Source organism: Rhinoderma darwinii (assembly GCF_050947455.1).
Source record: "Rhinoderma darwinii isolate aRhiDar2 chromosome 2 unlocalized genomic scaffold, aRhiDar2.hap1 SUPER_2_unloc_21, whole genome shotgun sequence".
Classification (NCBI taxonomy): domain Eukaryota; kingdom Metazoa; phylum Chordata; class Amphibia; order Anura; family Rhinodermatidae; genus Rhinoderma; species Rhinoderma darwinii.
This window is the reverse complement of record NW_027461687.1, coordinates 398,121-424,137: the sequence shown is the minus strand read 5'-3', so window position 1 is coordinate 424,137 and position 26,017 is coordinate 398,121. Positions and strand designations below refer to the sequence as shown.

General features: G+C 45.7%; 8 non-coding genes and 3 pseudogenes across 8 annotated transcripts; all 11 read right to left on the bottom strand.

Moving 5' to 3' along the window:
- Positions 1–163: 163 nt before the first annotated feature.
- On the bottom strand, positions 164–361 carry LOC142674911 (U2 spliceosomal RNA). Its single transcript, XR_012851981.1, has one exon. It is a non-coding gene; the product is annotated as a U2 spliceosomal RNA (small nuclear RNA).
- Positions 362–6,635: 6,274 nt separating this feature from the next.
- On the bottom strand, positions 6,636–6,826 carry LOC142674877 (U2 spliceosomal RNA). Its single transcript, XR_012851956.1, has one exon. It is a non-coding gene; the product is annotated as a U2 spliceosomal RNA (small nuclear RNA).
- A 1,225-nt stretch (positions 6,827–8,051) lies between these two features.
- On the bottom strand, positions 8,052–8,242 carry LOC142674800 (U2 spliceosomal RNA). The gene has a single exon (XR_012851886.1). It is a non-coding gene; the product is annotated as a U2 spliceosomal RNA (small nuclear RNA).
- Positions 8,243–9,484: 1,242 nt separating this feature from the next.
- Positions 9,485–9,675, bottom strand: LOC142674876 (U2 spliceosomal RNA). The gene has a single exon (XR_012851955.1). It is a non-coding gene; the product is annotated as a U2 spliceosomal RNA (small nuclear RNA).
- Positions 9,676–10,913: 1,238 nt separating this feature from the next.
- LOC142674836 (U2 spliceosomal RNA) lies at positions 10,914–11,104 on the bottom strand. Its single transcript, XR_012851919.1, has one exon. It is a non-coding gene; the product is annotated as a U2 spliceosomal RNA (small nuclear RNA).
- A 1,238-nt stretch (positions 11,105–12,342) lies between these two features.
- Positions 12,343–12,566, bottom strand: LOC142674903 (U2 spliceosomal RNA; annotated as a pseudogene).
- A 6,546-nt stretch (positions 12,567–19,112) lies between these two features.
- Positions 19,113–19,303, bottom strand: LOC142674799 (U2 spliceosomal RNA). The gene has a single exon (XR_012851885.1). It is a non-coding gene; the product is annotated as a U2 spliceosomal RNA (small nuclear RNA).
- A 1,239-nt stretch (positions 19,304–20,542) lies between these two features.
- On the bottom strand, positions 20,543–20,745 carry LOC142674914 (U2 spliceosomal RNA; annotated as a pseudogene).
- Positions 20,746–22,096: 1,351 nt separating this feature from the next.
- LOC142674931 (U2 spliceosomal RNA) lies at positions 22,097–22,207 on the bottom strand (annotated as a pseudogene).
- Positions 22,208–23,449: 1,242 nt separating this feature from the next.
- LOC142674798 (U2 spliceosomal RNA) lies at positions 23,450–23,640 on the bottom strand. Its single transcript, XR_012851884.1, has one exon. It is a non-coding gene; the product is annotated as a U2 spliceosomal RNA (small nuclear RNA).
- A 1,230-nt stretch (positions 23,641–24,870) lies between these two features.
- LOC142674797 (U2 spliceosomal RNA) lies at positions 24,871–25,061 on the bottom strand. Its single transcript, XR_012851883.1, has one exon. It is a non-coding gene; the product is annotated as a U2 spliceosomal RNA (small nuclear RNA).
- Between the last annotated feature and the right edge of the window lie 956 nt (positions 25,062–26,017).

The window sequence follows — 26,017 nt, the reverse complement described above, 5'->3', positions numbered from 1 at the left end:
TGTATTCATTAATTGCATTTAATCAATTAGCTCATTATCACTCATGCATTGTCCAACAGGTGTTGAAATAATGGGATTAAAAGGGGAGATCCCTTCAGAAAGACAGAAACAGTGGCAAACACAAAAAACACTTTTGGAATCTGATTTTAGTCAACACATAAGGAAAGGGTGCACCGGTCCTGGAAATACTGCAATACCAGGTCAATGCGTGGAGTGGACAGAGCAAGCTCTATTTCCATCTCCCTGTTCTAAAAATCCATTTAATATATGGTCCCCAGATAGGGGACGTATCAGATATTAAACTGATAAGAACAGATTTTTTTTTTTTTTTTTTTAACCATTCAGTTCAACTTAAAGCAACAGTACAACGCAAGAACCATTTTGCATCTTTAAGGCATAAGTTGCCTTAGTCATACATCATCATGGTAATACTTTATTCCGATCAAAAAAGGAACATAATAATACAAGGGACAACATTTGAAACAGAGATAGAAAACAACAATTAACTGTATTTCACTAACCTTCTCCATTTCTTAAATTTCCAAACTCCCTCTGCGTCTATGCCACCACCACACTGACTATCCCAGCGATAAACCACATATAATCTCGACAATATCATCCTTACACAATCATTAATTGGTACCCACTTGTGCTTGAAAATACCTAAATTGCGCACATCCCACAAGCTCTCCATTATACACACCATAATCAACCATAATACCCTATCACTTGCCCTATTACATGCACCTATAGCAAACATTGCAACCTTCCAATCCATAAAACTTACCCCAGCCAATTCCTTACACAAACCACCCATTCTTCTCCAAACCTCATAAGCATAATCACAGTCCCAAAAGAGATGTCTTACAGTCTCACAAGAACCACACCCAACCCTCGGACAAACCTCAAATCTAACTAACATCCTCCTCCTCTGCACATCTCTAACAGGCAAAATATCATGCATCGCCATCCACACTATGTCTTTTTGCCTATTTGACATACCTGTCACACTTAACTTCTTCCAAACATTCACAACATCCTGTCCTCTCAAACCCACAATATTACACACAACCTCATTCACACACAACCTTTTTAACACAGCCTTCTTATTCTTAAACTCACCCATTGGAACTGCAATCAAATCATGCTTCCTAATAAATTTTTCAATCAGAATATACCATACAGGACATACATAAGCAGCAGGCACAGTGGCATCTCTCTTAACCCAATCTAACCCATAAAGCATCCAACCAGCCATATACCTAACCATATACGCGCTCTTACTGCCTTTCCCCAAAAGAACCACCACCATTTTAATATAATTAAGCCCAAGAAAAACCTCAACATGTGGAAAACCCAAACCCCCATTCTCACAAGACTTATACACAAATTCACGCTTCAGTTTCTCCATTCGGCTTCCCCAAAAAAAGGTAAAAACCATTTTCTCTAACTTCTTAATCTTCCTACTAGCAGTTGGAAAAACACAAGCCACAAAGACCAAAATTGGCAGAATAACCGATTTTATTATCAATACCTTCCCCGATAGAGTCAGGTCCCTAAGCCTCCAAAAATTTAACTTCCTCTCAATTCTCAAGCCACATTCATCCCAACTCTCATTCCCTCTTAAATCATCATTAAACTGAATCCCCAACACTTTCACTGCACCCACTTCATTTCTCACCCCTCCCATTCTTACTCCCCTGTCTCCAAAACACTTGAATACACACTTACCCCAATTCACTTTAAAAGCAGATGCACCACAGAAGAAATCCAACCATAATGTAACTCTATTCAGCCCAGCCATACAATCACTCACAACCACCACATCATCCATATAACCCAAAATTTTAACACATTTACCCCCACTCCCTGGAATCAGAAAACCTCTCATTACCTTATCTCTTCTTACTAAACACATCAAAACTTCAATTACACAAATAAACAAAACAGGGGACATAGGGCACCCCTGTCTAAACCCTGATTCTACACTTACTTTTGAACTTAAATTACCATTCACCAAAACTTCACTTGACACATCCCTGTACAAACACTTCACACCGTCCAAAAACCTAGTGGAAAAACCCATCCTAGCAAGTACAGCAAACATAAACCCGTGCGACACCCTATCGAAAGCCTTTTCAAAATCCAATGCAAGCATCATACACTTCTGTTTCCTACTCATACAGTCACCAATCAAATCTCTCAACAAAACCAAATTATCAGTCATACTTCTACCTGGCACAGCACACACTTGCTCCTCCCCTACAATTTTACCTACCACCTCACGCATACGATTAGCCAAGATTTTACTAAAACATTTATAATCTGCATTCAATAATGAAATTGGCCTCCAATTACCCAAACACTTCTTGTCTCCTTTCTTGTAGATCAAAACAATCACACCTTCTTTCATAGACTCACACAAAACCCCCTTATCCCATATATTCTTACACACTTCCAGCAAGTCTACCCCAATTACCTCCCACATCTTTACGTAGAATTTCGCCGGAATTCCATCTTTACCAGGAGTTTTATTTTTCCCCGCACTCATTATCACATTCTTCACTTCTTCAAGAGTTATCTCTTCATTCAACCCCACGCAGTCATCCTCACCAAGGACACTTTCCAAACCACCCAAAACCTCATTCATCAAACCATTATCAATCCATTTTTTCCCATACAACTCTGAATAGTATGATTCCACCACTTTTACCACATCTACACCCTCCATACACTCACCTTTTTCATTAACAACTTCATTCATATCTTCTTTCTTACCACACATTTTTTTGAAAAAAAATCTTGTACATTTTTCATTTTTATCTAGATATTCCACTTTTGATCTAAAAATGATTTCTTTACCTTTTCTTTCCAAAACCTGCTTTAACTCCTTTCTGGCTTCTTCCAACAAATCACTCATATCAATCCCATTTTCACCCATCTTACGTAACCATTCTATCCTAACATTCAGATCTTTATACTGGTTACGTAGTCTAGTAGCTTGTTTATGTCCCCATTTTACAAAAAAAATTTTAATCTGCACTTTCACCCAATCCCACCACTTAAGCACATCTTTAAAACTATTTTTCTCCCTTTTCCACACAGCATACTTACACTGAAACTCATCCATCACTTCCACATCCTCTAATAATCTACTATTCAACTTCCATACACCCCTCCCAAAACTAAATTTACAATTACCTTCCATCCATACTTGCAAACATACATGATCCGAAAATGGTACCTCACTTTGAACAAAAGTCTTACAAACTAGATTCTTGGATACACATATACGGTCAATCCTAGACTCAACCCCTCCTCTGTCTGATTTATACGTTGGTGGTGGTGGCTTACCCAAATGCATTTCTGCCGTATCTAGAAAAGAAAAGTCAGACATTAATTGATTTAACTTTTTCCCGGTCACATCCAGGCCCTCTCCATCAAAGGAGCAATTGAAATCTCCTACAAAAATTGTAGGTATCCTCCCAGGTAGGAAAAGGCTCAGCTTTTCTAACAAAGCCAGCCTACTCGCCCTGTCTGTAGGGCAATACGTATTTATCACCCTGACCCTAAATCCCCTACAACACACTACTGCAATCAAACATCGACCTATTTCAACCACTGTGTAACTCTCCAAGTTTATACCCTTATTCCCCAGTAGTATCCCCACACCATCATTTTTATTAAACGAAGACCCTGACCAAACACATTGCCCATAGGGCCAATCCCCCTCCCCCGGTGGTTCAGATATGCCACATTCCTGCAGGCAAGAAATTTCTGCTCCAAGATTCCTGACATGATCCAAAACTAAAGCACGTCTAGACTTAGATGCTATTTGTCTGACATTTATGGATATGACATTAAATGTAGTTTTGGAGCCCATATCTTGATCTTTTTACGAACGTAACCACTGATACCCCACTGTCTGATCAGCCTACGCCTCCTGGAGGCTGGCAACCGGACACAAAGACAGCTTTTTCTGCGTCCTCCCCTAAAAAAGGAAAATCCTCAGAGAAATGAGAGATAGGGTAAATTCCCCTGTCTGGGCTGGCTCCATCCTCACTCAAGGGTGACAGCATAGTACGTAGTCTTTTGGAAGACGACCCTTCTCCCTCCTCCTCAGCAGATCTCACAAGAGAAGATGGAAAGTCTCCTTGGCCACCTCCGCCATCTTGTTCTATGTAAATTCCTTCCCAGGACAAGACCGGAGTCCTGGAGAGAGAAGCATCTATCTCACCATCCCCCCTCAAACCAGTCAAGTCATCAGAGGGGTGAGGCAGGTCTCCTTCCAACAAAGCCACTTCCATTTCTTCAGCCACCGTTTTGCTAGCATGAGTTAGCTCAGTGAGAGATTCAGCAGGCTCCCCAGGAGGTGATGGCCCAGCAGGCCCTCTGGGAGGCGTCGGCTCAGCAGGCTCCTTAGGCGTCGGCTCCTGAATTCCCTGGACAACAGAGCTTAGAACCACATTAGATGTACTGCCACTGGCTTCACCTGCTACTACCTCCGCCATAGTCCTCACCCTCTTATTTTTTGCACGCATTGGGCAGTTTTTAAATGCATGTCCCACTGTACTACACATATTGCACACAATAGGATTCTTACAGTCTTTAGCCAGATGACCATCCTGGTTGCATTTGTTGCATGTAACCCCTTCCTGTGTTCAGTCTTCATAAGTATGCCCATACGTTTTACACTTCCTGCAAAACACAGGAGGCTGGGGAAAAAATAAATAACCTTTATCATGGCCAATTGCAAAATTTCTGGGAGGGTATTTAACCCCCAATGGTCCTGCAGGGTCCTCTTCAAAGCGCACAAAAAACTTATGTTTTCCAGTCCATATAGACTCAGTGTTTAGAACCTGGTGGGAATAACTTGCATAGGAGCAGTACTTCCTTAGAAAAGAAAGAATGTCCTCCACCAACACATGACGATTGTACATAAGCACAACCAATGGCACATCATTGTTATACAGCACAGTGAAGACAAGTCCATCCAGCTCAGTATTTTGCAGGTTTGCCTTGATTGTCGCATACAAATTGTAACAAGTATTGAGACTGTTGAGAACAAGAGTAAAACGGTTACCTCTAGGGTCCTGAAGGCATAGAATGTCGCTCCTGCTGACATTGAGGGTCTTGAAGAGGATGTCTTGCACCAGATGCTTCAACGAAAACAGATCTCTTTTATCCAAGGGTACGTCGATACCGAAAGCGTTCTTGATCCGGGTTTCCCCGATCCCAGCGTAGCGGAGCCTAGCTCCCATGATCGCTCTACTAATGATCACCCAGCCTACCCCCTAATAGCAGCAGATGGCTTAAGCCACCGAGGTGGCGATGCCAAAAGGCCAAGGGCATGACATGCTGATCACCTAATGACACGAGATCGTGCCAAAAGGCCGAGAAGCGATAACCCGAACGGGCTGCGCGTTGCCCGAGCCTGCCCGATACTGCTGTTCAGCCCTTGCAGCGATTCAGCCTACTTCTAGGCAATTCCATGGGGCCCTGCAGGCTCACACACTCACAGCTACACGGGAGGTGAATAAAGGCCGGAGAGGAAGCCAGACAGGATTTGCTTCTTTTGCTTGCACCACAATGCAGTGCTGAAAGAGGAGGAATCTACATAAAAACGCCTTCCTGGCAACGCACAAATGCCCTGCTGCCATGCAGATAAACACTGGCAGCGGCAGCCAGTGCATGCCCACAGCCACCCCTTCTTCCTTCACACCTTGTATCAGCTGTAATCCAGTCCAGTCCAGTGCTGCCTGCTGAGCAGCACTGACCAACACTGCCTGGGCCCAGGCTTTTATCTCTGAGGCCCCATTATGATGTCAGAAAGCTGGCTCTGGCTCCTCAGGGCTCCACTATGACACGTGCAAAGTTCCGTCTGAACTTTATATAAGACGGTGCGGCTCAGTCAGTCACTCAGTGTTGCCTGAGAGGGCAACACTGCAACAGCCGGCCGCCAGGCTGTCTTTTTTTGCACAGCTAGTTGCCTCCAGGAGGCCACAAGAGGGAGACAAGGGACTGCAAAATGGAAAATAAGCATCCACCAACTTTACAGACAACTTCTCCTTGCTCCTACAACCTCCATCCTTGCACAGTTTGTTATTCTTCTAGGTAACATAGTAACAAATCCAAATTGCTGCTCTCTTTGTAGGCAAGCAAGGCTTTGTTGCAACTGCAATTCTTACTCCTTCTTGAAATGTAGGGACGACAGTACATTCCATCACATCCATCTAGTGTACACAGGTAGGTCCATTGTGGCGGGCGGGCGGCTTTAATGGCTGTTTGCTGTTCCCCTACTCCACTCCACTATTTGACTGTGGTGCTGCATCAATCAGTGGCTGGCTCAGGTGCAGCTCTTTAACTTACCTAAAAGGGAGGGCGGAGAGAAGACAAGGAAGGTGAATGAGCTGTTCCAATGTGAAATGCCGGAAACACAGACACACAGACGACACAAAACAAGAGGTGGCAATGTATTCATTAATTGCATTTAATCAATTAGCTCATTATCACTCATGCATTGTCCAACAGGTGTTGAAATAATGCGATTAAAAGGGGAGATCCCTTCAGAAAGACAGAAACAATGGCAAACACAAAAAACACTTTTGGAATCTGATTTTAGTCAACACATAAGGAAAGGGTGCACCGGTCCTGGAAATACTGCAATACCAGGTCAATGCGTGGAGTGGACAGAGCAAGCTCTATTTCCATCTCCCTGTTCTAAAAATCCATTTAATATATGGTCCCCAGATAGGGGACGTATCAGATATTAAACTGATAAGAAGAGATACTACACTTGATCTTAGCCAAAAGGCCGAGAAGCGATAACCCGAACGGGCCGCGCGTTGCCCGAGCCTGCCCGATACTGCTGTTCAGCCCTTGCAGCGATTCAGCCTACTTCTAGGCAATTCCATGGGGCCCTGCAGGCTCACACACTCACAGCTACACGGGAGGTGAATAAAGGCCGGAGAGGAAGCCAGACAGGATTTGCTTCTTTTGCTTGCACCACAATGCAGTGCTGAAAGAGGAGGAATCTACATAAAAACGCCTTCCTGGCAACGCCCAAATGCCCTGCTGCCATGCAGATAAACACTGGCAGCGGCAGCCAGTGCATGCCCACAGCCACCCCTTGTTCCTTCACACCTTGTATCAGCTGTAATCCAGTCCAGTGCTGCCTGCTGAGCAGCACTGACCAACACTGCCTGGGCCCAGGCTTTTATCTCTGAGGCCCCATTATGATGTCAGAAAGCTGGCTCTGGCTCCTCAGGGCTCCACTATGACACGTGCAAAGTTCCGTCTGAACTTTATATAAGACGGTGCGGCTCAGTCAGTCACTCAGTGTTGCCTGAGAGGGCAACACTGCAACAGCCGGCCGCCAGGCTGTCTTTTTTTGCACAGCTAGTTGCCTCCAGGAGGCCACAAGAGGGAGACAAGGGACTGCAAAATGGAAAATAAGCATCCACCAACTTTACAGACAACTTCTCCTTGCTCCTACAACCTCCATCCTTGCACAGTTTGTTATTCTTCTAGGTAACATAGTAACAAATCCAAATTGCTGCTCTCTTTGTAGGCAAGCAAGGCTTTGTTGCAACTGCAATTCTTACTCCTTCTTGAAATGTAGGGACGACAGTACATTCCATCACATCCATCTAGTGTACACAGGTAGGTCCATTGTGGCGGGCGGGCGGCTTTAATGGCTGTTTGCTGTTCCCCTACTCCACTCCACTATTTGACTGTGGTGCTGCATCAATCAGTGGCTGGCTCAGGTGCAGCTCTTTAACTTACCTAAAAGGGAGGGCGGAGAGAAGACAAGGAAGGTGAATGAGCTGTTCCAATGTGAAATGCCGGAAACACAGACACACAGACGACACAAAACAAGAGGTGGCAATGTATTCATTAATTGCATTTAATCAATTAGCTCATTATCACTCATGCATTGTCCAACAGGTGTTGAAATAATGGGATTAAAAGGGGAGATCCCTTCAGAAAGACAGAAACAATGGCAAACACAAAAAACACTTTTGGAATCTGATTTTAGTCAACACATAAGGAAAGGGTGCACCGGTCCTGGAAATACTGCAATACCAGGTCAATGCGTGGAGTGGACAGAGCAAGCTCTATTTCCATCTCCCTGTTCTAAAAATCCATTTAATATATGGTCCCCAGATAGGGGACGTATCAGATATTAAACTGATAAGAACAGATACTACACTTGATCTTAGCCAAAAGGCCGAGAAGCGATAACCCGAACGGGCCGCGCGTTGCCCGAGCCTGCCCGATACTGCTGTTCAGCCCTTGCAGCGATTCAGCCTACTTCTAGGCAATTCCATGGGGCCCTGCAGGCTCACACACTCACAGCTACACGGGAGGTGAATAAAGGCCGGAGAGGAAGCCAGACAGGATTTGCTTCTTTTGCTTGCACCACAATGCAGTGCTGAAAGAGGAGGAATCTACATAAAAACGCCTTCCTGGCAACGCCCAAATACCCTGCTGCCATGCAGATAAACACTGGCAGCGGCAGCAAGTGCATGCCCACAGCCACCCCTTGTTCCTTCACACCTTGTATCAGCTGTAATCCAGTCCAGTCCAGTGCTGCCTGCTGAGCAGCACTGACCAACACTGCCTGGGCCCAGGCTTTTATCTCTGAGGCCCCATTATGATGTCAGAAAGCTGGCTCTGGCTCCTCAGGGCTCCACTATGACACGTGCAAAGTTCCGTCTGAACTTTATATAAGACGGTGCGGCTCAGTCAGTCACTCAGTGTTGCCTGAGAGGGCAACACTGCAACAGCCGGCCACCAGGCTGTCTTTTTTTGCACAGCTAGTTGCCTCCAGGAGGCCACAAGAGGGAGACAAGGGACTGCAAAATGGAAAATAAGCATCCACCAACTTTACAGACAACTTCTCCTTGCTCCTACAACCTCCATCCTTGCACAGTTTGTTATTCTTCTAGGTAACATAGTAACAAATCCAAATTGCTGCTCTCTTTGTAGGCAAGCAAGGCTTTGTTGCAACTGCAATTCTTACTCCTTCTTGAAATGTAGGGACCACAGTACATTCCATCACATCCATCTAGTGTACACAGGTAGGTCCATTGTGGCGGGCGGGCGGGCGGGCGGGCGGCTTTAATGGCTGTTTGCTGTTCCCCTACTCCACTCCACTATTTGACTGTGGTGCTGCATCAATCAGTGGCTGGCTCAGGTGCAGCTCTTTAACTTACCTAAAAGGGAGGGCGGAGAGAAGACAAGGAAGGTGAATGAGCTGTTCCAATGTGAAATGCCGGAAACACAGACACACAGACGACACAAAACAAGAGGTGGCAATGTATTCATTAATTGCATTTAATCAATTAGCTCATTATCACTCATGCATTGTCCAACAGGTGTTGAAATAATGGGATTAAAAGGGGAGATCCCTTCAGAAAGACAGAAACAATGGCAAACACAAAAAACACTTTTGGAATCTGATTTTAGTCAACACATAAGGAAAGGGTGCATCGGTCCTGGAAATACTGCAATACCAGGTCAATGCGTGGAGTGGACAGAGCAAGCTCTATTTCCATCTCCCTGTTCTAAAAATCCATTTAATATATGGTCCCCAGATAGGGGACGTATCAGATATTAAATTGATAAGAACAGATACTACACTTGATCTTAGCCAAAAGGCCGAGAAGCGATAACCCGAACGGGCCGCGCGTTGCCCGAGCCTGCCCGATACTGCTGTTCAGCCCTTGCAGCGATTCAGCCTACTTCTAGGCAATTCCATGGGGCCCTGCAGGCTCACACACTCACAGCTACACGGGAGGTGAATAAAGGCCGGAGAGGAAGCCAGACAGGATTTGCTTCTTTTGCTTGCACCACAATGCAGTGCTGAAAGAGGAGGAATCTACATAAAAACGCCTTCCTGGCAACGCCCAAATGCCCTGCTGCCATGCAGATAAACACTGGCAGCGGCAGCCAGTGCATGCCCACAGCCACCCCTTGTTCCTTCACACCTTGTATCAGCTGTAATCCAGTCCAATCCAGTGCTGCCTGCTGAGCAGCACTGACCAACACTGCCTGGGCCCAGGCTTTTATCTCTGAGGCCCCATTATGATGTCAGAAAGCTGGCTCTGGCTCCTCAGGGCTCCACTATGACACGTGCAAAGTTCCGTCTGAACTTTATATAAGACGGTGCGGCTCAGTCAGTCACTCAGTGTTGCCTGAGAGGGCAACACTGCAACAGCCGGCCGCCAGGCTGTCTTTTTTTGCACAGCTAGTTGCCTCCAGGAGGCCACAAGAGGGAGACAAGGGACTGCAAAATGGAAAATAAGCATCCACCAACTTTACAGACAACTTCTCCTTGCTCCTACAACCTCCATCCTTGCACAGTTTGTTATTCTTCTAGGTAACATAGTAACAAATCCAAATTGCTGCTCTCTTTGTAGGCAAGCAAGGCTTTGTTGCAACTGCAATTCTTACTCCTTCTTGAAATGTAGGGACGACAGTACATTCCATCACATCCATCTAGTGTACACAGGTAGGTCCATTGTGGCGGGCGGGCGGGCGGGCGGCTTTAATGGCTGTTTGCTGTTCCCCTACTCCACTCCACTATTTGACTGTGGTGCTGCATCAATCAGTGGCTGGCTCAGGTGCAGCTCTTTAACTTACCTAAAAGGGAGGGCGGAGAGAAGACAAGGAAGGTGAATGAGCTGTTCCAATGTGAAATGCCGGAAACACAGACACACAGACGACACAAAACAAGAGGTGGCAATGTATTCATTAATTGCATTTAATCAATTAGCTCATTATCACTCATGCATTGTCCAACAGGTGTTGAAATAATGGGATTAAAAGGGGAGATCCCTTCAGAAAGACAGAAACATTGGCAAACACAAAAAACACTTTTGGAATCTGATTTTAGTCAACACATAAGGAAAGGGTGCACCGGTCCTGGAAATACTGCAATACCAGGTCAATGCGTGGAGTGGACAGAGCAAGCTCTATTTCCGTCTCCCTGTTCTAAAAATCCATTTAATATATGGTCCCCAGATAGGGGACGTATCAGATATTAAACTGATAAGAACAGATACTACACTTGATCTTAGCCAAAAGGCCGAGAAGCGATAACCCGAACGGGCCGCGCGTTGCCCGAGCCTGCCCGATACTGCTGTTCAGCCCTTCCTGCGATTCAGCCTACTTCTAGGCAATTCCATGGGGCCCTGCAGGCTCACACACTCACAGCTACACGGGTGGTGAATAAAGGCCGGAGAGGAAGCCAGACAGGATTTGCTTCTTTTGCTTGCACCACAATGCAGTGCTGAAAGAGGAGGAATCTACATAAAAACGCCTTCCTGGCAATGCCCAAATGCCCTGCTGCCATGCAGATAAACACTGGCAGCGGCAGCCAGTGCATGCCCACAGCCACCCCTTGTTCCTTCACACCTTGTATCAGCTGTAATCCAGTCCAGTCCAGTGCTGCCTGCTGAGCAGCACTGACCAACAGTGCCTGGGCCCAGGCTTTTATCTCTGAGGCCCCATTATGATGTCAGAAAGCTGGCTCTGGCTCCTCAGGGCTCCACTATGACACGTGCAAAGTTCCGTCTGAACTTTATATAAGACGGTGCGGCTCAGTCAGTCACTCAGTGTTGCCTGAGAGGGCAACACTGCAACAGCCGGCCGCCAGGCTGTCTTTTTTTGCACAGCTAGTTGCCTCCAGGAGGCCACAAGAGGGAGACAAGGGACTGAAAAATGGAAAATAAGCATCCACCAACTTTACAGACAACTTCTCCTTGCTCCTACAACCTCCATCCTTGCACAGTTTGTTATTCTTCTAGGTAACATAGTAACAAATCCAAATTGCTGCTCTCTTTGTAGGCAAGCAAGGCTTTGTTGCAACTGCAATTCTTACTCCTTCTTGAAATGTAGGGACGACAGTACATTCCATCACATCCATCTAGTGTACACAGGTAGGTCCATTGTGGCGGGCGGGCGGGCGGGCGGCTTTAATGGCTGTTTGCTGTTCCCCTACTCCACTCCACTATTTGACTGTGGTGCTGCATCAATCAGTGGCTGGCTCAGGTGCAGCTCTTTAACTTACCTAAAAGGGAGGGCGGAAAGAAGACAAGGAAGGTGAATGAGCTGTTCCAATGTGAAATGCCGGAAACACAGACACACAGACGACACAAAACAAGAGGTGGCAATGTATTCATTAATTGCATTTAATCAATTAGCTCATTATCACTCATGCATTGTCCAACAGGTGTTGAAATAATGGGATTAAAAGGGGAGATCCCTTCAGAAAGACAGAAACAATGGCAAACACAAAAAACACTTTTGGAATCTGATTTTAGTCAACACATAAGGAAAGGGTGCACCGGTCCTGGAAATACTGCAATACCAGGTCAATGCGTGGAGTGGACAGAGCAAGCTCTATTTCCATCTCCCTGTTCTAAAAATCCATTTAATATATGGTCCCCAGATAGGGGACGTATCAGATATTAAACTGATAAGAACAGATTTTTTTTTTTTAAGTTGGCTACCCCCTCGCGGGGGTGTCAATGATTTATTACTTAAAATTCAAAAAATATTTACAATGAATTACAGCTTTTTACAATGAATTACAGTAATAAAATCAATTTACATAAAAACACATAAAAGGGGACATGGTGGCAAATTCTTATATATTGGAGTTCCATTCTTTTACAAACCATTTATTTGAAAGGGTGGCATTTCTTTTTTTATCTAATAAATAATAAATGTACATCTCGCTAAAACAAAGACCTAAAACATCGTCAACAGATAAAACATCGTGCTTAAAAATCAGGATGTTCCTGGCCTTCCACAGAGCTTCTTTTACGCAGTTCATCGTCTTCCATGCAATAGTCTTTTGGTTCGCGGTTGGGCATCCAAAGAGTCCATATAAAATCATTTCGTAAGTCAAGTCCTTTAGGTCTGCCATCTTCTTCATTAGAGGGAATATCTTTATCCAAATATGTTTAGTAAAATCGCAAGTCCAAAAAATATGACGCACGGTCTCCTCAGCCTGGCAGCCTTCCCTCGGACAGATGGCAGACCTCGCGAATCCTCTCCTGAATTGGAATGCCCGGCATGGAAGACATTGATGAACGCAGCTCCAGGCCAGGTCCATCTGTGTATTAAAAAGATAAAACACATTAACCATTTTGAAGATAAAAGCACAGCGTTCATTATTAAAATTTTCAATATTAGTGACGACTTCATTTCCTCTTATGTCTTTTATAAGTTTCTTACTGTTTATCATGTCATTAAAATTTTTCCCTTTAAAATTAAACAAGGCCACTATTTTCTCTAAAATCACGTAATTTGCTGGTAGATTAAAAGCATAAGGTGAGGTTAAAACAATTTCAAACCACCCCATCCTTCGCATAAAAAACCCAGTATTAAAACGTAGAAAATAAGACCAATGATGTTGTTTAAAAAGAGAATTAAGACAGAAACAAAAGTACTTGATTAAAAGAAACCTATTAAAATCTGGAAAGTCTTTGCCACCCTTTGGTTTGATTTTCATTACCGTCTCACGTTTAAGTTTCTCCATTCTGGAACTCCAAAAGAAGGTAAAACAAGCTTTAGTAATTTTTCTTAATAAAACCGTGGGAGGAGGGAAAACCATGCTTAAGTATAAAAGCAAAGGTAAAATTATCATTTTAATTATTAAAATTTTTCCCTCCATGGTAAGCTTCCTCATGTTCCACATGCATATTTTTTGATTTACCTTCTGCGCCACCATGTCCCAACTGATAAAACCATTGTCGTACCCACTGAAGGAGACACCTAAAATTTTAATATTATCAGACACAGGAACCGGTATATCTCTAAGAGCCATGCTTCCTATGTTTAAAATATGACTCTTGCTGAAGTTTACTTTAAAACCGGAAGCACAGCAATAAAACTCGATTTGCCTAAGGGTTCTCTGAAGCGACAGGGCGTCCCTACATAAAACCGCCACATCATCCATGTACCCCACTGCTTTGGCCTCTACGCCGCCTCCCCCGGGCAGGGGGACTCCACGGATACACTTATCGCGGCGAATTGCGCATAACAGAGGCTCCAATGCACATATAAAAAGCAGTGGGGACAAGGGACACCCCTGCTTCACCCCAGAGTTTAAAAATACGTCCTGTGTCTTAAAACCATTCACTAAAATTTTGCTGGTGCATTCTCTGTAAAAGGCTTTAATAGATAATAAAAATCCTTCAGGTATACCCATACGTTCTAAAACCTTAAAAAGATAAAAATGAGAGACACGGTCGAACGCCTTCTCAAAGTCTATAGATAAAATGGCTAATTTAACTTTTCTAGACCTCGTGTCCTCAATCACGTCTTTTATTAGGTTTAAATTATCCCAGATGCTGCGGCCTGGCACCCCACACACCTGGTCAGAGTGTATAATGTGGGGTATTATGGCTTTTAATCTATTTGCACATATTTTAGCCATAATTTTATAGTCGCTATTTAGAAGGGTTATTGGTCTCCAATTCTTTAAAACTGCGATGTCACCCGTCTTATACAGCAGGGAGACCTCACCCTTCCGCCAGGACTTAGGCAGCATCTTGGAATTAAAAACATCAGAAAAAAGGTTAAAAAGATCCTCTTTTAAAATGTCATAAAATTTTACATAAAACTCACTGGGTATACCGTCCGGTCCGGGAACTTTCCCTGTTTTAAAACTCTTAACAGTTTCTAAAACCTCCTGCTCCGTCAGCTCCTGTAATAAAAAATTCTGGGAGACAGGGTCTAAAACAGTAGTAATCTCCTTCAGTGAGTCACGCATAAAATTATGATCCACAGTCTTAACATTAAAAAGGTCAGTGTAAAACTCATGAACTTTACTTAAAAGACCCTGTACATCTGACACCCCTTCTATATTTTTGATAATTGCCTTTTTGTTATTTATTTTCTTAAAAAAGTACCTGGAGCAGGTCTCGTTCTCCTCCACATGTTGTATTTTTGAACGGAATATAATCTCTTTACCTTTCTGCTCCAGGCACTGGGCTATCTCCTTTTTCAAATTGGTGATGTCATCTTTAACGTCTATGTCATGATCTTGCATTTTGTACAGGGTCTGCAGACGGGTATTGAGAATTTTAAAAAAAGCGTATTTCTCTTTGGCTTTCGCCACGCTTTTCTTAATAAAAAAATCTTTTATTTTCTTTTTCATTTTCTCCCACCATGCACTGATGGGAGTACGTGTGTCTCTTACCCGCCTGCTTTCTTGGTAAAATTCAATAAAATCTGCTAAAACCTGTGGATCGTCTAAAAGGGAAACATTCATCTTCCAGGACTTTTTACATACAATATTATTAAGATCATGCTTTACTTTAAAAGATAAAAGCCTGTGATCTGAAAACACATTGGTTAAAACTTCACAATTAAAAGGCAGTAAATTTTCAGAACAAAAGATAAAATCAATCCTGGAGCTACAGGTGGCGTTGCTCCAGGTAACGCCGGCTTCCTCTGGACTGCTCCTGTTACATTCTTTGTATATGTCTTTTAATTTAAAATCAGTCACGATATCCTTGAGCAGTCCAGAGGTCTTGTCATAGTTCCTACTCGTACTGTTGGTAAGCCGGCGTTCTCCTCTCAGGATACAATTAAAATCACCTGCGAGGATAAAAGGCTCAGATGTGTTGATAAAAAGCGGTAAAATCTCCAGCATCCTCGCTCTTTCGTTCTTTTCTGGTGATCCGTAAAAATTTAAAAACTGCCACTTTACACCATCAATAAAAGCTTTAACCATTAAAATACGTCCTGGTAAGATTTCTTGAATAAAATCAATTAAAACGTTTCCCTTAAAAAGAATGGCGACCCCTGCTGATCTGGACTCGTTGGATCCAGACCAGACGGAAGGACCATACTTCCAATCCTTTTTGTAATTTTCATATCTCATTGTATGGGGAATGCCGCACTCCTGCAGGAAAAATACAGAGGCTGCCAGGCAAGATAAAAAATTGAAGAGAGCAACCCTTCTCACTTTTGACTTGGCGCCCCTCACGTTGAGGGAGATTCCCATGAGCTCAGACATCGTGGAGAGTTAAAGCAAAATTCTGATTTTAAAATAATAAATAATAGGCGTACTTAAAATCAGATTGCTCCTCCACCAGCAATACCCGAAACCTCACTTGAACTCATGGCCCCGCCCTCATCCGACTCAACTGAAAAGAGGGACGAGGCAGGAGAAGAACTACTGTCGCTGAGAGCTGAGCCAGCAACACTCACCTCGTACACGGGGAGCCCAGACTCGCACAGCCTCACCTGGGTCTCTCTCGGTTGACCGACTGGGTCCATGTCTGGTGGGTCCCCCAAGGGCCCCGCCTCCCGCCTCTCCCCCCTGGGCCCGTGAAGGCCGGTCTAGAGGGGGAGGTTGTGCGCATGGCGGGGTGTCCGATAATACGGAGGGAGCAGTGCCCGTCCTCCTCACCAGTGCAGGCGAGGAGGGGGTCCCAGGAGGAGCCACATCTTTCCGCACGGACGTATCCATCTGCTCCTCCCCTGTCTCCCTCCTACTGGCACGTTCTTGCTTCCCCTTTTTACGGGGACCCACCTGTACCCAGTTTTCTCCTTCCGAGTCGGTCTCTAGAGACCCAGGATCAGGAGCAGGCCCGGCACCGCCTGAGCAACCAGCCGTCTGGGATGCCACAGGTTCATCGATGGCCTGCTCCTTTTCTGCCTTCCTCTTGGCCTGCCGTTTTTCCTTGGCGCTGGGCTCATTTTTATCCCCTGAGGTCGCTGGCTGAGAGGCACCTGTTTTGGCTTCGGCTAGCCGTACTCTTGAAGCCCAGGTACCTCTCTGCTCTTTCGCCGCAACAGCTTGTTCTCCTCCTTGAGGACGGGACTGCTCTGCTGGTGGAGCACGTGGGGGCACCTCGGGTTGCTCATCTTCTTCGCCTCGGTACCTATGTGGACAAGCATAATAAAGATGACCAGTTTTTTGACAAAAATTGCATTTTTTCTCTTCTGTACATTCTCTCATTGTGTGTTGTTTACTTCCACAGTTCCTGCAGGTGACATCGCAGTTAAAACTGGTATGTCCATAGGTACCGCAGGCTCTGCAGAAGTTTGGCATTCCTGAGAAATAGAGGTCGCCATTCACATTCCCAAGTTTAAAACGAGCAGGTGGTAGCTTCGTTTCTTGGGTGGAGGGGTCCTTTATTAGCGTAACAATAAATTTCCATTTGACGGTCCACACACCGCACTCGTTCATAACTCTCCCCAGCAGCTTAACGTTCTTAAAGTATGCAGCAAGAAACGCCGCCACTTCCTGATCTTTCACGTATGGGAAATACATTTTAATCACTACGAGTTTGGTTACTTCGAAAGCGTGTTCAATTACCTGGACTCCCAAGGCCATGAGTTCACCTTGTTGCCTCTCAGCTTTTCCCATGGCATCACGGAGGATTCCTTCTCCCATAAAAGTCACGTCGTACACTCCACGCCTTGGGTAGTCCTGGATCGCAAAAATCTCGTTCTTGTGGACCGCCAACCGCTTTTCCTAAAAAATATTGTGGACAAGGAACTTGAGACCACGAGGACCGCCTCCACCCTCTGCCAAGATAAATCTTGCAGTATTCCGCAACCGGGCGTATACCGGCACCGCATCAGGTCCGCCTGCCATTTGCGTGGCCAGGTCGGTACCGCACAGCTTGCGCTGCGCCCTTTGGGTTCAAGGAGACACACCAAAGGGCTGGGGGGGGATCGCAACTCGTTGCTCAGGACTAAGCCTCTCTCCCAAATAGCAGCACGGGGGTGAAGTCCAGGCGAACCTGGACGATCCCCCGAGGCCGAGAGAGAGGGTACCTGAGCACCTTCTGACTAAAAACCTCCTGTATAAATACACTTGATCTTAGCCAAAAGGCCGAGAAGCGATATCCCGAACGGGCCGCTCGTTGCCCGAGCCTGCCCGATACTGCTCTTCAGCCCTTGCAGCGATTCAGCCTACTTCTAGGCAATTCCATGGGGCCCTGCAGGCTCACACACTCACAGCTACACGGGAGGTGAATAAAGGCCGGAGAGGAAGCCAGACAGGATTTGCTTCTTTTGCTTGCACCACAATGCAGTGCTGAAAGAGGAGGAATCTACATAAAAACGCCTTCCTGGCAACGCCCAAATGCCCTGCTGCCATGCAGATAAACACTGGCAGCGGCAGCCAGTGCATGCCCACAGCCACCCCTTGTTCCTTCACACCTTGTATCAGCTGTAATCCAGTCCAGTCCAGTGCTGCCTGCTGAGCAGCACTGACCAACACTGCCTGGGCCCAGGCTTTTATCTCTGAGGCCCCATTATGATGTCAGAAAGCTGGCTTTGGCTCCTCAGGGCTCCACTATGACACGTGCAAAGTTCCGTCTGAACTTTATATAAGACGGTGCGGCTCAGTCAGTCACTCAGTGTTGCCTGAGAGGGCAACACTGCAACAGCCGGCCGCCAGGCTGTCTTTTTTTGCACAGCTAGTTGCCTCCAGGAGGCCACAAGAGGGAGACAAGGGACTGCAAAATGGGAAAATAAGCATCCACCAACTTTACAGACAACTTCTCCTTGCTCCTACAACCTCCATCCTTGCACAGTTTGTTATTCTTCTAGGTAACATAGTAACAAATCCAAATTGCTGCTCTCTTTGTAGGCAAGCAAGGCTTTGTTGCAACTGCAATTCTTACTCCTTCTTGAAATGTAGGGATGACAGTACATTCCATCACATCCATCTAGTGTACACAGGTAGGTCCATTGTGGCGGGCGGGCGGCTTTAATGGCTGTTTGCTGTTCCCCTACTCCACTCCACTATTTGACTGTGGTGCTGCATCAATCAGTGGCTGGCTCAGGTGCAGCTCTTTAACTTACCTAAAAGGGAGGGCGGAGAGAAGACAAGGAAGGTGAATGAGCTGTTCCAATGTGAAATGCCGGAAACACAGACACACAGACGACACAAAACAAGAGGTGGCAATGTATTCATTAATTGCATTTAATCAATTAGCTCATTATCACTCATGCAGTGTCCAACAGGTGTTGAAATAATGGGATTAAAAGGGGAGATCCCTTCAGAAAGACAGAAACAATGGCAAACACAAAAAACACTTTTGGAATCTGATTTTAGTCAACACATAAGGAAAGGGTGCACCGGTCCTGGAAATACTGCAATACCAGGTCAATGCGTGGAGTGGACAGAGCAAGCTCTATTTCCATCTCCCTGTTCTAAAAATCCATTTAATATATGGTCCCCAGATAGGGGACGTATCAGATATTAAACTGATAAGAACAGATACTACACTTGATCTTAGCCAAAAGGCCGAGAAGCGATAACCCGAACGGGCCGCGCGTTGCCCGAGCCTGCCCGATACTGCTGTTCAGCCCTTGCAGCGATTCAGCCTACTTCTAGGCAATTCCATGGGGCCCTGCAGGCTCACACACTCACAGCTATACGGGAGGTGAATAAAGGCCGGAGAGGAAGCCAGACAGGATTTGCTTCTTTTGCTTGCACCACAATGCAGTGCTGAAAGAGGAGGAATCTACATAAAAACGCCTTCCTGGCAACGCCCAAATGCCCTGCTGCCATGCAGATAAACACTGGCAGCGGCAGCAAGTGCATGCCCACAGCCACCCCTTGTTCCTTCACACCTTGTATCAGCTGTAATCCAGTCCAGTCCAGTGCTGCCTGCTGAGCAGCACTGACCAACACTGCCTGGGCCCAGGCTTTTATCTCTGAGGCCCCATTATGATGTCAGAAAGCTGGCTCTGGCTCCTCAGGGCTCCACTATGACACGTGCAAAGTTCCGTCTGAACTTTATATAAGACGGTGCGGCTCAGTCAGTCACTCAGTGTTGCCTGAGAGGGCAACACTGCAACAGCCGGCCGCCAGGCTGTCTTTTTTTGCACAGCTAGTTGCCTCCAGGAGGCCACAAGAGGGAGACAAGGGACTGCAAAATGGAAAATAAGCATCCACCAACTTTACAGACAACTTCTCCTTGCTCCTACAACCTCCATCCTTGCACAGTTTGTTATTCTTCTAGGTAACATAGTAACAAATCCAAATTGCTGCTCTCTTTGTAGGCAAGCAAGGCTTTGTTGCAACTGCAATTCTTACTCCTTCTTGAAATGTAGGGACGACAGTACATTCCATCACATCCATCTAGTGTACACAGGTAGGTCCATTGTGGCGGGCGGGCGGGCGGGCGGCTTTAATGGCTGTTTGCTGTTCCCCTACTCCACTCCACTATTTGACTGTGGTGCTGCATCAATCAGTGGCTGGCTCAGGTGCAGCTCTTTAACTTACCTAAAAGGGAGGGCGGAGAGAAGACAAGGAAGGTGAATGAGCTGTTCCAATGTGAAATGCCGGAAACACAGACACACAGACGACACAAAACAAGAGGTGGCAATGTATTCATTAATTGCATTTAATCAATTAGCTCATTATCACTCATGCATTGTCCAACAGGTGTTGAAATAATGGGATTAAAAGGGGAGATCCCTTCAGAAAGACAGAAACAATGGCAAACACAAAAAAACACTTTTGTAATCTGATTTTAGTCAACACATAAGGAAAGGGTGCACCGGTCCTGGAAATACTGCAATACCAGGTCAATGCGTGGAGTGGACTGAGCAAGCTCTATTTCCATCTCCCTGTTCTAAAAATCCATTTAATATATGGTCCCCAGATAGGGGACGTATCAGATATTAAACTGATAAGAACAGATTTTTTTTTTTTTTTTTTTTTTTTCATTCAGATCACGTCTTAAAAATCATAAAATTCAAAATAAAAAAGACTTAGATCATCACAATGAAAACTGAAAACGTATAATTAACTTTTGTTTTCCTCTTTCCTTTTTTCCTTTTAAGAAATCAAAAAAACATTCCTTTTTTAACAGCAATAGTTCCTAACATATCCACTAAATGTTCCTGCAAATCATTACCATCCCATTCACAGTTTACAATGCACGCTAACCACGTTGGCACACCATACCGTTCAAGAAACCCTGGTAAATTTTCTCTTACACAGAGCCGCACCCTTCTCCGCATTTTTTCAAAATTAATTTTACTACGTAACTGCTCTACTTCTTCCAGTAACCTGTCTCTTTCTGCTCTTTCCTCTTCTGAAATGACACTTTTTTTCTTTCTCTCTGCTTTTTTCCTTTTTTTCTCATCACTTTGCCCACTTCCTTCCAATTTCTGAAGCTTTCCTTCTTCCAAACTAACTTCCGCTTCCTTTCTTTTGACTATCTTCTTATTTTCCTCTTGTACCTCACGTTTGCTTTTCTTTGGGCATGATTTGAATATGTGCCCCTCCTCTCCACACATATTACATACTTTCCCTTTCTGACATTCATTATACTTATGCCCCTCTTGCAGACATTTTGTACACATTACTTTCTCACACGTTTCTCTCTCATGACCATAATCTTTACAATTCAAACAAAACATATCCATTCCCAAAAAAAATAAATTTCCACATGCACTTCCAATCTTAAACCGCGCTGGAGGAAACAATAGGTTTCTAGATTCACCAATTCTCACAAATTTACAAAGAAATTTCCATTTCCCAGTCCAAAATCCAAAGGGGTTAAACACTTTCCCCTTTCCCACCACCTCCTCACAAAACTTAGTGAGAAATGACTTAATGTCCTCTTCCTCCACGTAAGGCGAAAACATCTTTACGACCACCAACTTCTTGTTTGGCACAAAATGTGGTGTTACCTTCACACCCACAAGTCTTGGGTCCCTTTTACCTTCCTTCAAGCGTTCCAAAAAATCTGAATAAATTTCTTCTGTAGCGAAGGTAACGTCAAAGCACCCTCTCCTCGGATAGTCCATCACCGCCAAAATGCACGATCTCTCCAGCTGAAAGAAATCCAACAAAAGGACCTTCGTGATGTACTCCAAATCCTTCCTTTGCCTCTCAGATTCCTCCACGAAAAACCGGACCGCATTCCTGGTTCGCATATGTTCGGGAATTTCCTCCATCCTGCTCCAAAAGAATTCCAGCAATCTCCAAAGAAATACCTTCAGTACCGGAGTACCAGGCAGGTGATCGCTCCCCGTTGCCCTGGACTAATCCTCCTCCCCAATAGCAGCAGAGGGGTGAAGTCTCTCCTAAGAGAAACGATCCCCCCAGGCCAAGGAAAAGGGTACCAGGGCACCTCCTGACCAAGAAACAAGGCAATACCCTAAAGTACTACACTTGATCTTAGCCAAAAGGCCGAGAAGCGATAACCCGAACGGGCCGCGCGTTGCCCGAGCCTGCCCGATACTGCTGTTCAGCCCTTGCAGCGATTCAGCCTACTTCTAGGCAATTCCATGGGGCCCTGCAGGCTCACACACTCACAGCTACACGGGAGGTGAATAAAGGCCGGAGAGGAAGCCAGACAGGATTTGCTTCTTTTGCTTGCACCACAATGCAGTGCTGAAAGAGGAGGAATCTACATAAAAACGCCTTCCTGGCAACGCCCAAATGCCCTGCTGCCATGCAGATAAACACTGGCAGCGGCAGCAAGTGCATGCCCACAGCCACCCCTTGTTCCTTCACACCTTGTATCAGCTGTAATCCAGTCCAGTCCAGTGCTGCCTGCTGAGCAGCACTGACCAACACTGCCTGGGCCCAGGCTTTTATCTCTGAGGCCCCATTATGATGTCAGAAAGCTGGCTCTGGCTCCTCAGGGCTCCACTATGACACGTGCAAAGTTCCGTCTGAACTTTATATAAGACGGTGCGGCTCAGTCAGTCACTCAGTGTTGCCTGAGAGGGCAACACTGCAACAGCCGGCCGCCAGGCTGTCTTTTTTTGCACAGCTAGTTGCCTCCAGGAGGCCACAAGAGGGAGACAAGGGACTGCAAAATGGAAAATAAGCATCCACCAACTTTACAGACAACTTCTCCTTGCTCCTACAACCTCCATCCTTGCACAGTTTGTTATTCTTCTAGGTAACATAGTAACAAATCCAAATTGCTGCTCTCTTTGTAGGCAAGCAAGGCTTTGTTGCAACTGCAATTCTTACTCCTTCTTGAAATGTAGGGACGACAGTACATTCCATCACATCCATCTAGTGTACACAGGTAGGTCCATTGTGGCGGGCGGGCGGGAGGGCGGGCGGCTTTAATGGCTGTTTGCTGTTCCCCTACTCCACTCCACTATTTGACTGTGGTGCTGCATCAATCAGTGGCTGGCTCAGGTGCAGCTCTTTAACTTACCTAAAAGGGAGGGCGGAGAGAAGACAAGGAAGGTGAATGAGCTGTTCCAATGTGAAATGCCAGAAACACAGACACACAGACGACACAAAACAAGAGGTGGCAATGTATTCATTAATTGCATTTAATCAATTAGCTCATTATCACTCATGCATTGTCCAACAGGTGTTGAAATAATGGGATTAAAAGGGGAGATCCCTTCAGAAAGACAGAAACAATGGCAAACACAAAAAACACTTTTGGAATCTGATTTTAGTCAACACATAAGGAAAGGGTGCACCGGTCCTGGAAATACTGCAATACCAGGTCAATGCGTGGAGTGGACAGAGCAAGCTCTATTTCCATCTCCCTGTTCTAAAAATCCATTTAATATATGGTCCCCAGATAGGGGACGTATCAGATATTAAACTGATAAGAACAGATACTACACTTGATCTTAGCCAAAAGGCCGAGAAGCGATAACCCGAACGGGCCGCGCGTTGCCCGAGCCTGCCCGATACTGCTGTTCAGCCCTTCCTGCGATTCAGCCTACTTCTAGGCAATTCCATGGGGCCCTGCAGGCTCACACACTCACAGCTACACGGGAGGTGAATAAAGGCCGGAGAGGAAGCCAGACAGGATTTGCTTCTTTTGCTTGCACCACAATGCAGTGCTGAAAGAGGAGGAATCTACATAAAAACGCCTTCCTGGCAATGCCCAAATGCCCTGCTGCCATGCAGATAAACACTGGCAGCGGCAGCCAGTGCATGCCCACAGCCACCCCTTGTTCCTTCACACCTTGTATCAGCTGTAATCCAGTCCAGTCCAGTGCTGCCTGCTGAGCAGCACTGACCAACACTGCCTGGGCCCAGGCTTTTATCTCTGAGGCCCCATTATGATGTCAGAAAGCTGGCTCTGGCTCCTCAGGGCTCCACTATGACACGTGCAAAGTTCCGTCTGAACTTTATATAAGACGGTGCGGCTCAGTCAGTCACTCAGTGTTGCCTGAGAGGGCAACACTGCAACAGCCGGCCGCCAGGCTGTCTTTTTTTGCACAGCTAGTTGCCTCCAGGAGGCCACAAGAGGGAGACAAGGGACTGCAAAATGGAAAATAAGCATCCACCAACTTTACAGACAACTTCTCCTTGCTCCTACAACCTCCATCCTTGCACAGTTTGTTATTCTTCTAGGTAACATAGTAACAAATCCAAATTGCTGCTCTCTTTGTAGGCAAGCAAGGCTTTGTTGCAACTGCAATTCTTACTCCTTCTTGAAATGTAGGGACGACAGTACATTCCATCACATCCATCTAGTGTACATAGGTAGGTCCATTGTGGCGGGCGGGCGGCTTTAATGGCTGTTTGCTGTTCCCCTACTCCACTCCACTATTTGACTGTGGTGCTGCATCAATCAGTGGCTGGCTCAGGTGCAGCTCTTTAACTTACCTAAAAGGGAGGGCGGAGAGAAGACAAGGAAGGTGAATGAGCTGTTCCAATGTGAAATGCCGGAAACACAGACACACAGACGACACAAAACAAGAGGTGGCAATGTATTCATTAATTGCATTTAATCAATTAGCTCATTATCACTCATGCAGTGTCCAACAGGTGTTGAAATAATGGGATTAAAAGGGGAGATCCCTTCAGAAAGACAGAAACAATGGCAAACACAAAAAACACTTTTGGAATCTGATTTTAGTCAACACATAAGGAAAGGGTGCACCGGTCCTGGAAATACTGCAATACCAGGTCAATGCGTGGAGTGGACAGAGCAAGCTCTATTTCCATCTCCCTGTTCTAAAAATCCATTTAATATATGGTCCCCAGATAGGGGACGTATCAGATATTAAACTGATAAGAACAGATACTACACTTGATCTTAGCCAAAAGGCCGAGAAGCGATAACCCGAACGGGCCGCGCGTTGCCCGAGCCTGCCCGATACTGCTGTTCAGCCCTTGCAGCGATTCAGCCTACTTCTAGGCAATTCCATGGGGCCCTGCAGGCTCACACACTCACAGCTATACGGGAGGTGAATAAAGGCCGGAGAGGAAGCCAGACAGGATTTGCTTCTTTTGCTTGCACCACAATGCAGTGCTGAAAGAGGAGGAATCTACATAAAAACGCCTTCCTGGCAACGCCCAAATGCCCTGCTGCCATGCAGATAAACACTGGCAGCGGCAGCAAGTGCATGCCCACAGCCACCCCTTGTTCCTTCACACCTTGTATCAGCTGTAATCCAGTCCAGTCCAGTGCTGCCTGCTGAGCAGCACTGACCAACACTGCCTGGGCCCAGGCTTTTATCTCTGAGGCCCCATTATGATGTCAGAAAGCTGGCTCTGGCTCCTCAGGGCTCCACTATGACACGTGCAAAGTTCCGTCTGAACTTTATATAAGACGGTGCGGCTCAGTCAGTCACTCAGTGTTGCCTGAGAGGGCAACACTGCAACAGCCGGCCGCCAGGCTGTCTTTTTTTGCACAGCTAGTTGCCTCCAGGAGGCCACAAGAGGGAGACAAGGGACTGCAAAATGGAAAATAAGCATCCACCAACTTTACAGACAACTTCTCCTTGCTCCTACAACCTCCATCCTTGCACAGTTTGTTATTCTTCTAGGTAACATAGTAACAAATCCAAATTGCTGCTCTCTTTGTAGGCAAGCAAGGCTTTGTTGCAACTGCAATTCTTACTCCTTCTTGAAATGTAGGGACGACAGTACATTCCATCACATCCATCTAGTGTACACAGGTAGGTCCATTGTGGCGGGCGGGCGGGCGGGCGGGCGGCTTTAATGGCTGTTTGCTGTTCCCCTACTCCACTCCACTATTTGACTGTGGTGCTGCATCAATCAGTGGCTGGCTCA